General features: G+C 45.5%; 1 pseudogene; it reads left to right on the top strand.

Annotated features, from left to right (window-relative positions):
* Window positions 1-14240, top strand: part of LOC140847749 (rabphilin-3A-like) — a 25869-nt pseudogene extending 11629 nt beyond the window's left edge.

Genomic DNA, 14240 nt, shown 5'->3' with positions numbered 1-14240 from the left:
CACATGTGAAATGGGGACAGCAATACACCCTCATCATAGGTTGCTGAGCGTTAAGAAGATCTGCCAAATGGCAAGCATCATACATGTTAGCTAAAAGGGAGAAAGCTAGAGGAGATGCTTGAGAAACCTGCCCTCATGGCTATGGATACTAATGAGGGGCGAAGGGGTTCTGGTGTGGGGAGCTGAGCCCTACAGGCAACATTGTTATCTTCCCTTTCTTTTTCCTTCCTCTAAGATGAAGCGTGCCGGGACCACCGGGTCAGCCTGAGGCACGGCCCTTTACGAGGAGGAGGTGAGCATGAGTGGGCATCAGAGTCCAAGTCTGGCATCTCCATGTCTTCTCCCTCCCTGGCCACATCCCCACTCCTTCTCCCCAAACCACTGGTGGTTCACCATGAGGTGCCCTTGCCCGCGGATTAGAACATGGGAACAGGTGGGCACTCTTCTCTTCCCCGCCAAGTGGGGGAAGCCTCACCCCCAATGCCACCACCTGGGACACACCCTGATTTCTCGGCCTTGCTGGCAGAAGCTCTGCTGGCAGTTTTGCAGAAGCGCAGCAGTGCCATGCTCCCTCCATGGGGATGGAGAGCAGGCTATTTGAGCTGTGTGTCTGGCAGAGGGTGCAGTTGGGCTGCACATCCCTGCCCTTGGTCCAGGTCTCTTGTGTGACCCCAGGAACTGTAGTTGTGAGAAGACTGGTTGGGTCAGGGGCATCTGAGCTCAGAGTCAGGCTGGGACCAGGGTCAAGCTCAGCCTATGACCAGAGTCTGGGCCCAATCCATGTCTAAGTCAGATTAAATCCATGGTTCCCATGTGCCTTGGACTGGTGCCCTTGGCTTTCACCATTTGCAGTCCATGGCGCTGATTTCACTAGCCATAGGCTCCTCCTTAGGGCTCGCCACATTGCCTGGCCCCCTCCTATTCCTAGGCCCACACACCCTCTTCTCCTACTGCAGCAGGTGGAGCGTATTGGTGACATAGAGGAACATGGCAAGATCCTGGTGTCCCTCATGTACAGCACACAGCAGGGAGGCCTCATTGTGGGCATCATACGCTGCGTGCACTTGGCTGCCATGGATGCCAATGGCTACTCAGATCCATTAGTCAAGCTGTAAGTCAATGCCTTTGGACTGTGAGTGGGCCCTAGAGGGGGTCCTAGATACTTGCAAAGGGAGAACCAGAGAGCCTCCCTAAGATCATTGCACACTGAGGTCCAGAGGGGAACAAACCTGCCCAAGGTCACACAGTGAGACAATGCCCAGAATTGGCTAGAGGGGAGTGTGGCATCTCAAACAAACTGGTGTATCACTTGCTCATGAGTTCTGTGGCTCTGTCCTCTCCTGTTGGAGAAGGATGGTCAGCAAGATTGCAATAACCCCATTTGTAGCCCTCTGAAATCAGCAATACACCCCATTCAGCAGTTCAGAGCCCCACCACCCAGGCAGCTATTTCCAGATTCAGTCTGGAGATGTGCAAAGGCCTTAGACTTTGGGGTTATTCCAGTAATCTCATCATGTTGAGCAAGAAAGACTTTGTTTTGTATTATTTTGGAGCCTGTGAGAAGATTTTAAAGAGACAAGGGTTTTATTGGGGAAATGCCTGTGTGAGGGAAAGTAGGGAGAGAGCTGGGGAAGTGGGGGAGCTGAGAGATCACAACCCAAGTCTGGCCCTGAGGGGTGGGGGTGGAAGCATCCTGGACACAAGGTCAGCAAAGCCATCAGGGAGTCCTCTGGCCAAAAGTGACCATCATACAGGTCCCATGTCTCCTAGGAGTGGGCCTGCCATAGTAGGCCTGCCACATCCAGTCATCAGCTGGGAGCATGGCCTTGGGACCAGCATGGCACGGATTCCCATCCACAGCAGCTGGGGCCTTGGTCGGCTCTGCTCCTGTAGCTGGAGGCCCACCAGGCACATTTTTGTGGCCACCACTGAAGCAGACCTGGAGCCCAATGTCCATCTCTTCCACCTTCCAGCTGTATCACTATAAGCAAGTTATTTAACCCCTCTGAGCCTTAGATTCCTCATTGGTAAAACTGAGACAATAGTTCCACTCATTTCCAAGAATGGGCATAAGGCAAACATGAGCTATCACATAAAAAACAACTAGAATTGTATCTAGGTTTGGATCCCAAATCCAACTGTCATCAATATTCTCTAGCTGTGTGACCTTGGGTTTGTGCCTTAACATCTCTGGGCCTCAGTGTCCTCATCTGTAAAGTGGGATGAGTAAGATTGGTCATTAGTTCCAATCAGACACAATGACTAGATGAGATATACAAAAGCTTTGTTGGGGAGAATGCCTGTGAAGCAAAGTCGGAAGGGAGCCTGAGGAGAACTACAGGGACAGCAGGCCTTGGAGCAGGTCTGACCCCCTGGAGGAGTGGGAGGGAGGGCAGTTAGGGCGCAGGGGTCTTAGGTTGTGGTGCAGTTCTGAGGAAGTTGCAGGTGGGGCGTTGGGAATCCTTGAGGATGAAATAGAGCATCAAAGGAGCCATGCGTGTCCCAGAAATTGTGCTGCGTACTGTCCCTGCTGGCTCAGGCTGGCTGAGAGCGGCCCATGGGGCGCATGGCCAGGTGAGAACATAGTGGTGCATTCAGAGCCCGGCAGCCTGTCAGTCAATTTCACTGCTGCAGTTGGAGATCTGGGAGGTGCTATGTAGTGGAGTCTTGTGCACAGTAAATGCTCAATAAATATAGCCATTATGGTTATAAATAACTACCATCACTATGCTTACTCATGGCAAAGAGTGTTAATAATCTTCTCTGCAGCCTGTGAGACACTCCCTCCCTCCACTACCACTGCTAAGAGAAAGCAACACTTCTCTTAAGGTCATGACTAAAAATCAGGCCAGTCTGGGCTTTGCTTCAGATTTTCTTTGAATGAGGAGTTAGTGAACAGAAGAACACACATGTCAGGGATGAGTGTGATTTCTAGGAGTAATTTGGTTTTGTTTTCTCATACAGTCCACTAGAGAAAATCAGCTCATGGGCTGCTGTCCTGCACTGCATCAAATCCCAGCCATGTGCAAATTGTTTTTCTTAAATAATTCTCCCCACCATACCTTCTTCCACCTACCCATTCTCTCCAGAAGTAGAGTTATTGTGGTTGCCAACCTAAGAGCTGTGCTGGCGGATGTTGTGGAGAAGGAAACAGGAAACCATTAATAAGTTTAAGATCAAATAAAGATTTTGTAAGTCAAAATTTACCTTCCTCTTTTCTCAGCACTTGGTACCTTCCAATTCCCCTATTGGGCTCCTTCCTTAAAATTATCTTCAAAAGCAGTTCTGTGGATGAGGAAGAAATATTTGCCTTCTTTGCAGATTGGAAGAGTGAGGCACGCCAAAGTTACACTCATGTTGGTAGAAGTCGCGCAGCTAGTGGCAGTTTGACTCAGATTCCAAATGTTCCAACTCTTAGGAGTTTTTAGCCCATTTTATTTATTTGGCCAGAAAATGTTTTATTAGCATCTACTATGTGCCAGTCATCATGCCCACACAGGGGTAATCAAGGAGCTGTTCTTATTCATTTAACTTCATCCATAATAGCCTTTCATGTTTCTCTCAGGTGGCTGAAACCAGACATGGGAAAGTAAGCCAAACACAAGACTCAAATTAAGAAGAAAACCTTGAATCCCGAGTTTAATGAGGTAAGACTGCCCCATTTTTGTCGTGCTCTGGGGTATTTCCTTTACATGAGAGAGGGACGAATTTCCTGCTAGAATGCTGTGAAGCACATCAGAAAGAGCTTTCTCTCACGGGTCAGCTTGAATTAGCTAAAGGACAGGTAATGAGTCCCTTGTCACCAGAGGGTATCAAGCCTAAAATAAAAGGCCATAGATTAAGAATGTCATAATCTATGCATTTGGAGAGAGATTCAATTAAGTCATTTCCAATATCATTACTAGTTCTAATAGTCAATAATACTGAAATCTGAGGAAATATATGGGGCATGATCTACTCAGCCATCACAGCCCTCTCCCTGTCTCCCACTCCACAGGTCCATCCAGTGCATGGAGTCTTGCTAAAGCCACTACCTAGATACCCACTGAGTGGACTCCTTCCTCTGTTCTCACTGTTACTCATCAGGCATTTCATGACTGGACAATTGCAGTAGACTGCTGACTCACTTCCTGTGTTTGGTCTATCCTTCCACATAAATGTGAGCTTTCTAAAACACAAATCTGAATTTTTCACCCATTTGTCCAACCCAACAGCTCCCTGACTTCTTAGCATGATGTTGGGAGCCGGGGCTATGTCCCTTCCCCCACGTCTGAACACAGCATGGGAAAGCACAAGCTTGAGAGCAACCGGTGCAGTCCTTGGAAGTTATCTGCTCACAAAAACATATCTTGTCCTGGAAGATGGGCCAAGACTCCTCACTCTGAAAATAGGGAGACCTTGAGGATGTGTGAAAACACCTCCCCGCCAGCGCCACCTAAGGTCCAATTATCTCCTGACCCACCCCTTACTTGCTACTTGTATAAATTGAGCCTGTAAACAATAAACTTCGCCAGCTTGATCAGACATCCTGTCTTGCTGGTCATTCTTTGTGTCTCTTGCTTGTCTCATTTCTGCAGGCGTCTCCGGCACACTCCACGTTCGTCCCGCGGGCCGGGACAACTGGCGCCCAACGTGGGGCCCTGGGACTCCTGCTGAAACGTCTGCTCGGAAGCCCTGGCCAGGCATTCTTCTGAGTCATCACACAGGTATTGACCTGATGTGGACTCTGCGTTGAGGATCACTGCGGATCACCCGTCCGTAATACAGATCCCGGAGAGGTGAGTAGACGCATCACCCAAGCAAGCATCTTAAATACCTCTTGTGAGTTCTCACTGATCCCCTCCCTCTAGTTTGCTGCCGCGATTTATTCCTTGTTTTGTCCTCTGGTTGTTCCTCTCTGAAAACCTTGTGCTTACTTTGGGCTAATGGTCGTTCACCTCTAGGGCCTGCACAAGGGACTCTGACTACAGAGTCCCTGCCCTAGAGGGTCCGAGCAAGCGGATTATACTTGCCGACTGTCCTACGTAAGCAAGGGCTCGCCTGAGCTGATGAGAGTGCCTCCAGTAGTTCAGAACATTGGCATGGTTGCGGCTGCATTAGTATAATTCCAAGTTACATAGAGTTGAAATCCCAGCCGTCCAAATGGGCAACTCACTGAACTCCCACGAGGTATTTCTTAGCGGACTCAAGGAGTCCCTCAGGACACGAGGAGTAAGGGTTAAAAGAAAAGATCTTAGACAATTTTTTTCCTTTATTCATGAGACTTGCCCCTGGTTTCCCCTCGAAGGCACTATCAATCATAAATGTTGGAAAAGAGTTGGTGATGCCCTCCAAGACTTTTATCAGACCTTTGGCCCTGAAAAAGTCCCTGTTTCAGCATTTTCTTACTAGAACCTTATTCACGACATACTTGAGGTTCATTCTCAAGATCCTGACATTAAAGATATAATTAAAACAGGAGAAATAGCCCTTAAGGAAAACTCCCGACCACCCTCTGCCTGTCCTTCAGGATCCGTAGATATCCCTGAAGACCCCACCGCTCCTATTAAAGAATCTCCTAAACCTCAACCTAATATAAAATCTCCAGACACGCACGATAAACCTGATCCTCCTAAAATCCCAAATATCTATCCTTCACTCACGTCTTTAAGACACCAAACAAATCATTTAAACATAAACAATGAAGAGTCCTTAGAAGAACAAGCTGTCCACTATCATGCAAATGAAGACCCCTGGCGCCTTACGGTGCCAGCCCTTTATAGTGCCTCTAATAAAAGCTTCAGACCCCCTCCATACAAACCTATTTCCCCTCAATGTGCTCCTATATTTCAAATCCCTGATCTAGAGTCATCTCACAAATTCCCCCTTTCAATTGACCCCATCCGACAAGCAAAAATTTCTCTAACCAAAGAAGTTTCTTCACTTAAAGACATTTTGCAACAAAAACGTGAACATGTTCAGCTCATTAAAGAGAGTAAAGCCCTTGACGCCGAACTAACATCATTAAACCCCATGCAGACTCCCTCACTCCCCCAAAAAAAACCCATAAAGAAAGTGAAACCTAAAAGCCCAATCCTAGCCTTCCCAATCACTCGTGGTCGCCTGCTCACCCGCGGTCACCGCCCAGAAACCCCCCCGAAGTCAGAGAGGAGAGCGAGGACGAGAACGCCCCAGACTCCCAAGACCCAGATATTCCAAACCAAGAACAGAGTTCTGAGGGAGAGCCCTCAGACAATGAAGAGTCTGGTGATCATATAGAAAAACCAGCTAAAGCCCAGAAATACCGCCGCCTTAACCTTAAACACTTAAAAGACTTAAAAACAGCTGTTCAATCAGGACACTTTGCCCGCCAGTGTCCGACAGGGATCCAGTCTCACCTACCTAGCACCCCCCTCCCCCAAAACTGTTTGCCCTCGATGCCGGCGCGGTTTACATTGGGCTAAAGAATGCCGTTCTAAGACAACTATTGAAGGCACACGCCTCCTCAGCAGCCCCAGGGAAGCCAAACAAGCCTGTGACTCAGATCAGGGCTCTGGTGGGGAAAAGTCACACAGTCCCTGCATTTATCAGACAGGCAGGGGCCTCTTGAGGAATGACAATCGCTCAGGCAGAAAAAACTAGGAAAACTGAGAGCAATTCGATCCCTAAACTCTAAAAAGAAGTATCTTATCTTCTGCACACAAACCTGGCCCCAGTACAAACTCTGATTAGAGAGGCTTGGCCCCTGAAAGAAGTATGCAATATAATGTTATGCAGCTAAATATATTTTGCCACAAGGGAAGAGGATAGTCAAGAGTTCCATGAACTGCTACAATGTAGAGCTAGTTTTCTGAATTCTTTTAGTGAACATCTATTCTATTTAATAAGTTCATCACTGTCTTTGAGAATTGAGAAGTCTTAAACTAAACTCCCTGAGATAGAAGAAATTTATCTTCTGCAATACAGCCTGGCTTTAAATGACTGGAGCTACAATTGTACTTGCATTTCATTTCCAGCCCCCTAGACACACATGGTCCCTATCAGTTCAGAGCCTTCAGCGGCTCTGTTAGTCTGGGGCTGTCTAAACGTTAACCCAGTTATGTAAACTGCTTGCCTGTAGAGTGTATTCTTGAAAACTGAAGTACTTTTCATCAAATAAACTAAGAAGAAAGAAGACCATTGAGTATTAGAAACTCAAATCTTTATGTCAGTTTGTCTGTGTATATGTATTTGTATGAAGAGTGTTACTAACTGTAGTCATTATGTCTCAGTCTGTATGTTCGTGTGTCTAAGTGTGTAAAATATATATATATATATATATATTTTTTCTACCTCCGGAGGGTATTAATAAAATTGATTTAAAAACATGCACTTGTGAAAACTGGGCATTCTAAAACTTCCAGAAAATCTAATTAAAAAATATTATGCATTAATGCTAATTTAAGCTTAACTGAAATGGACATGTCTTTATAGTTATTAGCTGCCAAAGTTTACTTAAAGTCATTTAAGTTGATGTTACCTGTTAAATATTCCAAGAAAATACTTAAAGAAAGGCTTGACTTTGATGTGTGGTGAAAGTTTTATAAGTAATTTAGCATAGTTGCTAAAAATAAGTAAACAAGTGTAGCAAATAAACCTTTTAATAATAATACTGTATTAATCTATAACAATGTACATATCTGCAAACAGCCTGAGAATTTTTGTGGTAACCAAAATTCTTAAAGTTTGCCAAGTTATTTAAGAAAATAAGATCTTAATATTAAAAAGACTAAGCTAAGTGTTGTTAACAACTATGTAACCTTCTGCATTCGCTTTTAAACTTTCTTATTATCATTCCAGTTAAATAATAAGTGTTATTTAATAACTATAATTCTATTTAGGCAAGTGCCTTAAAAACTTTTGACAACTTCCCAAGACCAAATTTAAAAGGTATTTTTACCTCTCGATTAACTGTGATATTTTCCAGAGGGCCCCTGGAACATATCAGTAGAATTTCTTCTCTTCATCAAGAAAATATTTGACTAATGTGGCTTATTTACCTGATATATATTTACCTGGAAAGCACTGTCAAAAGGAATAATACTAAACTTTATTATTGAATCTTTCATGTTACATAAATATCACTCTTCCCCCTAAAGTGCTCGCTCCTGATGCCCAATTAAATCTACCTGTTAGTATTACTATAATTACTGTGTATGTATTAATTGTACTCATGTGCCCTCTTATTATAATTCTTCAATCATTGTAAAATGGTCTTCTGGATATAGACTTCCAAATAGTTGGGTATTTTTGCATAATGACAAAAGATATCAAGCCCTTTCTCCACACTATCGAGGTGTTTGTAGTGTGGGACGCATTCTTCCTGCTCTAATAGACCACCTGGATATAAGCACAAGAGACTTCTCCGAGTTCTGCCATCTGACTGTGATGAAAACTTGAAACTTTGAGGTCCTGTCGCTGTTGCAGTTGCAGCTGCATTCCTCCTGCCAGTTCCTAGACTTGTCATTGGAATGCAGAAAGAGATATCTAAGCTGGCCTGTGCATATAGCAAAACAACAAACTTGACTGCTTCTGTATTAGCTGAACTCAACCAAAAACAGAGAATTGCGAGCTGCAGTGCTTCAGAATCGCGCTGCTGTGGACTGTCTGATGTTAAAAGAGCATGTAAGATGTGATCAGTTTCCAAGAATGTGCTGTTTCAATTTCTCAAACTACTCAAAATCAATTAGATGATATCCATCATATTGTCAATAAGTTTTTACAAATGCCTAAGCTATTTAACTAGTTTTTTAATTTCATTAGATATAACTAGTAATTGTAAGTCTGCCTTTGTTATGTATCTATATTCCTATTGTTAATGTGTATATGCAATTTAACTAGCAGTTTGTTAAAACCTATATATATATTCAAGTTATGTCTGTCTTTCGACATGTTCAAAGAACCCCTGAATAGTGTCTGGCACGCTGTCACACCTCTCTTAACCCTAAGCATTTTATGTCTTCTATTGCTGTTACTAGGGCCTTGTGTCCTTCGCAGCATGTGGAAACTCATCCAACAAGCCTTAAGAGACCTGCATCATTTGAAATTGCAGACGGCCCCCCACTTGTAAATCATAAGATCTAAAGTCAAGTATGGTAGCCAGTGACGGGTAAGATATGGTTGAATGGTAAATACCAACCTAAGACAGGGAGTGGTCGACAGAGGACTATGCCCCCATGACGGGTAAGGATTTACTTCAACCGTACAACCTAAGACAGGCACATACCTTGACCCAGTCTGAGTTAGGCTGGTTATTTTATTAAAGAAAAAAGGGGGAGATGTTGGGAGCCGGGGCTATGTCCCTTCCCCCACGTCTGAACGCAGCATGGGAAAGCACAAGCTTGAGAGCAACCGGTGCAGTCCTTGGAAGTTATCTGCTCACAAAAACATATCTTGTCCTGGAAGATGGGCCAAGACTCCTCACTCTGAAAATAGGGAGACCTTGAGGATGTGTGAAAACACCTCCCCGCCAGCGCCACCTAAGGTCCAATTATCTCCTGACCCACCCCTTACTTGCTACTTGTATAAATTGAGCCTGTAAACAATAAACTTCGCCAGCTTGATCAGACATCCTGTCTTGCTGGTCATTCTTTGTGTCTCTTGCTTGTCTCATTTCTGCAGGCGTCTCCGGCACACTCCACGTTCGTCCCGCGGGCCGGGACAGCATGACAATCAGGCCCTTTCAGACTCATAAGCCACCCCTGTCCCATGTCACACTCCAGTCACACTAAACTCCATGCAGGTACCTGGCACATCTCTCACCTCTGCACCTGTTTCTCCCCTTCCCTGGACTTTCCCCTCTCTCTTTTCCTCTCTGGCAAACTCCTAGTTATCCCTTAAGAGTCAGTGTAAGTGTTAAGCCCTGAAGATCTGCTTCCTCTACGCTTCTAGGATTTTTGTATCCTTCCATCTTGTGCTGTCCATGGATTTCAATTATCTAGACAAACCTGTCAGATACTAAGGATCCAGAAATATCTGGTGAATGTTTGGGCAGAGTTAACTAGCACTGGTTTTTACCAAATGTTGTACAGTAGGAAAGGAAAGTTACAATACAGTCAGCTTTGTAGTGTTTCATTTTCAAAGGGCATGCACCCATATGTGCATATAGGGGGAATGTTCTGTGTAAACTGAGCCCAGAACAATCACCGACCAGTAGGTCTGCCTGTCCTGTTTCTGGGTCTCTCTTTTATCTGGACCCCGATTTCCCAACTCTGACTCATGAACTTTGAATAAGGAGCCAATTACTACTGTCCTGCCTCCCCATCTCCTGGAATCTGAACAAGTCACAAAATAAGAAATCCAAATAGCTAATAAACTCATGAGCAATAACGAAAATATGAATCAAAACCATACACCATATCTCATCACAGATTGGCACACAAATATTGTAAAATTTTGGTAGCCAATGCTGGTGAGGAAATGTACACACTGTGGGTGAGAGAGCAAATTGATTCAACTTCTGAAGGGAAGTTTGTCAAAAACCTTCAGCTTTTTAAATTTGAATTCCATTTATTTTGGGAACAGGTGATACTTGAAAATTCCAAAAGTACCAAAGTCAAAACGCTCCTCCCTCCCCAGAACCTTCTTCCCTTCTGAAGCCAGAATATTGTCTACTTCCAGGATTTATGTATACACAAAGCAAATAAATGTGTGGCCAGCTTTCTTATTACACACAAACGGCACCATAATATACACCCACTGTTCCCTCTCTTAAAATTTTACAAACTCAGAAAAACACTGAAATTTATCCTGAAAACATCATAGTGTATTTGCACAATGATTTACCTACAAGGATGCCTTTTATCATATCATTATAATAGTGGAAAATGGGAAACAACCTAAATACTCAACTATTGGGCAGTAGGTTATGGTATAGCCACACAGCTATTAAAATGAAGCCATTAAAATGGCGATATAGAAAAATATTTGCTAACATGTTAAGTTGGTTTTACTATATGTCATAAAATGGAAAAGATAGCCATAAAAAGGTATATTCATATTATATTTCACATAATCAAATATTTCAAATAATGTTCAAATTAATGTTCATATTAAAATTAAAAAATATCAATGTGGTCACACATGGAGAAGGTTGACAGTGGTTTTCTTATAGTTAAATTACAAGTTTTGGGGTTTTTTCTTATTTGCTTTAATGATGAATGTGAATGAATTTTATAATTAAGCAGAAGAGTTATGTAAAAGATGAGATTGTCTGGAAACATAAGCACTTAACCCTCAAATCAGTATCAGTCCCCTCAATTACCCTTAATCTCTAAATGATGGAGAGAGGGGTATACCCACTTCAGAAGCTACTGGAATGGAAAGACTGAGTTCATGGCCATTTGCCTTCAAGCTAACTTGACCAGGACCAGTTCTCTTAGAAAAACCCTGCCAGGCTCCCCAGTATCAGAGAGTCCTTGAAGAGAGAATAACAGGCTGGAGGGACTTTATAATAGAGTGTTTGTTGAACAGAGGTTGTCAGGTGCAGAGTGGGAAGGTCCTCTTGTGCCCTTCCGCCCGCGAGCCCCTAGGGCTCAGCCTCAGTCCCTGATGCCAGGGGTCCAGAGCACCCTCTCAATCACATGTCTTCACCTGCTGCATCCAGGAGTTTTTCTACGATATCAAACACAGTGACCTGGCCAAGAAGTCCCTGGACATCTCAGTCTGGGACTATGACATCGGCAAGTCCAACGATTACATTGGTGAGTGTTCCCAGCTCCCAGAGAAAACCCCATCTTCTGTCCTCCCAGGAGATGAGAGCCTTATCTGGGGCTGTACAGAGCTGAGGGTAGCCCTTTCCTGCACGTAACCACATTGTCTAAAGGCTAAGTTGGGCCCCATGGGCCTGATTTGGGTCTCACCTGCAGATGCCTTTAGATGAAAGCTCACCAAGCCAGGAAGAGTCAATCACAATTGGTTATTTACTGAATAAATCACCTCCGGCAGAATAGTTAAATCACAGCAGATTGGGGTCTTGTGGCCTCTGTGAACAACACGGTGCAATGGATATCTCCTTAATCTACTGGCAAGTCCAGGATGAAGGTTCTGATTTTTGCAGCCCCCACCAAATGGTGAGGAAGAATAGTCACTAAAGATGGAGCAGGAAGGGAACCCCAGGCAGGGGAGACGTTGGGAGCAAAGGTGTGGAGGCAGGGTTGCTTGGGTGACGAAACTGACTCTTTGGAAATAGGCAATGAGAACCCGGAAGTAGTAGGAGAGAATTATCAGGGAGTAAGGTGGTGATTTGTAGAAAGTCCTAGAAAATAGATGATTTAGGAATGACTTGATGCCATAATAGGGGGTCCTTGCAGGTTCTTGAGTACATGGTCTATAGGTAGAGAAGGCCAGTAGTAATCATAACATCATGCCAGTAATTGTCCATAGAGAAACGGATCTGTTTGGTGGAGGGGGTCTGCTTGGTGTCAGGTTTTCCCCAAATAGACATTTCGGTCCAAAATGCAAATCCCATGCATCCCTCCACTCTGCCCACCTGCTCCTATCTTCCCATCTTGTCCCCCAGGAGGCTGCCACCTGGGGATCTCAGCCAAGGGAGAGCGCTTGAAACACTGGTACGAGTGTCTGAAAAACAAGGACAAGAAGATGAAGCGCTGGCACCAACTACAGAACAAGAATCACATGTCAAGTGATTAGGATGGTGGCCAGGCCCCCAGCCCCTGCCCCACCCATGCCCAGTCACCCCCAGCCTGCCCCAGCTGCCCATCACACTCTGGTCTCTCTTCTCCTGGCCTCCCCACCCAGCCCTTCCTGAGCCTGCCTTTCGTTGCCCCCGCCCACGGGCACTGCCACCAAAGTCCTCCTTCTTCGGCAATGCTGCCAGGCCGCTGAGGATGCGGCCCCTCTGGCCCCTCCAGGATGGAGCAGGAGGGCTAGGGGATGGGCACATTTTACAAGGAGGCCGTTAACTTAACAGACTCTGGGTTTGGGTATGTTACAAAGGTTCTTCACTGTTTGGGACTGTTTTTAGACCCTCCTGGCCATGAACAAACATGGACCAACTTGCGTTTCCTGCATCACATTTGCACGTGTCCTCAGTTTGCAGTTGCCCCAGGCAAGGCTGTGAGAACTAGTGAGCTCTGGGGCAGAACTAGTGCCCCCAGGCTCCCGCAGTCCCTATGACATACCCCCATGGCCAGGAACACAGACCCCTGGGGTTAAACTCCTCAGAGGCTAGGAACACACCCTCCCTGCTCCAAATGCATCAAGAAATTGACACGAAGGACACACAGAGGGACTCGGTAGCCCTTTCAGGAAGCCCGTTTGCTTCCTTGCACAAATTAGCACCCATTCTCTATGACCCCGCCTCCCTCTAGCTCTCCTTTGCGCCATGTCCAATTCACCCTTTCTCCCCGTCTCTCCTCTTCCCTCTTCTCCCAACTCTCTCCCCTTCCCCTCCTCCCTCTCTAAGGGGGTAAAATAGCAAAAGCAAAAAATATCTTAATGCAGCCTCTCCCCCTCTTCTCGTTTCACCAGCTTGACAGAACACAGGCAGAAGCCTGAAGTTCTACTTAGGCCCACCCTGCCTAAAACCACCCACTTCTTTGCTAGACGAGCCAGGTGGCTCAGCCCCAGGCCAGCAGCTGGCACTGCCCGAAGGGCACAGCAGCACCCTGAGGCACATAGAGGGGCTTTCTCAGCCCCTGGCCTCCCCAAGCGCACAGACATTAGACACCAGAGTTCTGGGCCCCGGGGGGCCTCTCCAAAGCCCCAGCCTTTGTCCTCCCTCTGCTCTTAGTTAAATGAGCAAACCACCAGCTCCCTGGCTCTCTGACCCTTTCGCATCCTGTCCCTCACTCTGAACTGCCTAGAACCTCTCTGTATCTCTGTCTGTATCTTGGTCTCAGTCTCTCTTGTCTTCCTATCTCTTGCACCCTCTAACCAAGTTTGTCGGGAGAATGAAATACCATCGTGGGTCTATATACTAAAGAGTGACAGGCAATCTTCAGCACCCCAGGAGAAAGTGATTTTTCCCAGTTTCCATGGTGTTTCCCCCACTGCCACAAAAGTCACCTCTTCTTACCCAACAGTCCACCCTTACCTATAGAAGTCATCCGATGGACACTAAAACTCTCACTTCTCCAAACACATGCCTTTTAACCTTCTCCTTCCACCCCCAGCTCTCTGTACAGTTCAGTGGAAGACACCAATTTCTTGCCTTGGATAACCAACATCAAGCTCTTCACCTTCCCAAGATGGCTGACAGC

The sequence above is a fragment of the Manis javanica genome, chromosome 2, assembly GCF_040802235.1.
Source record: "Manis javanica isolate MJ-LG chromosome 2, MJ_LKY, whole genome shotgun sequence".
In the NCBI taxonomy this organism is placed as follows: Eukaryota; Metazoa; Chordata; class Mammalia; order Pholidota; family Manidae; genus Manis; species Manis javanica.
The sequence above is the reverse complement of the archived record's forward strand: the minus strand, read 5'-3'. Positions and strand labels throughout refer to the sequence as shown.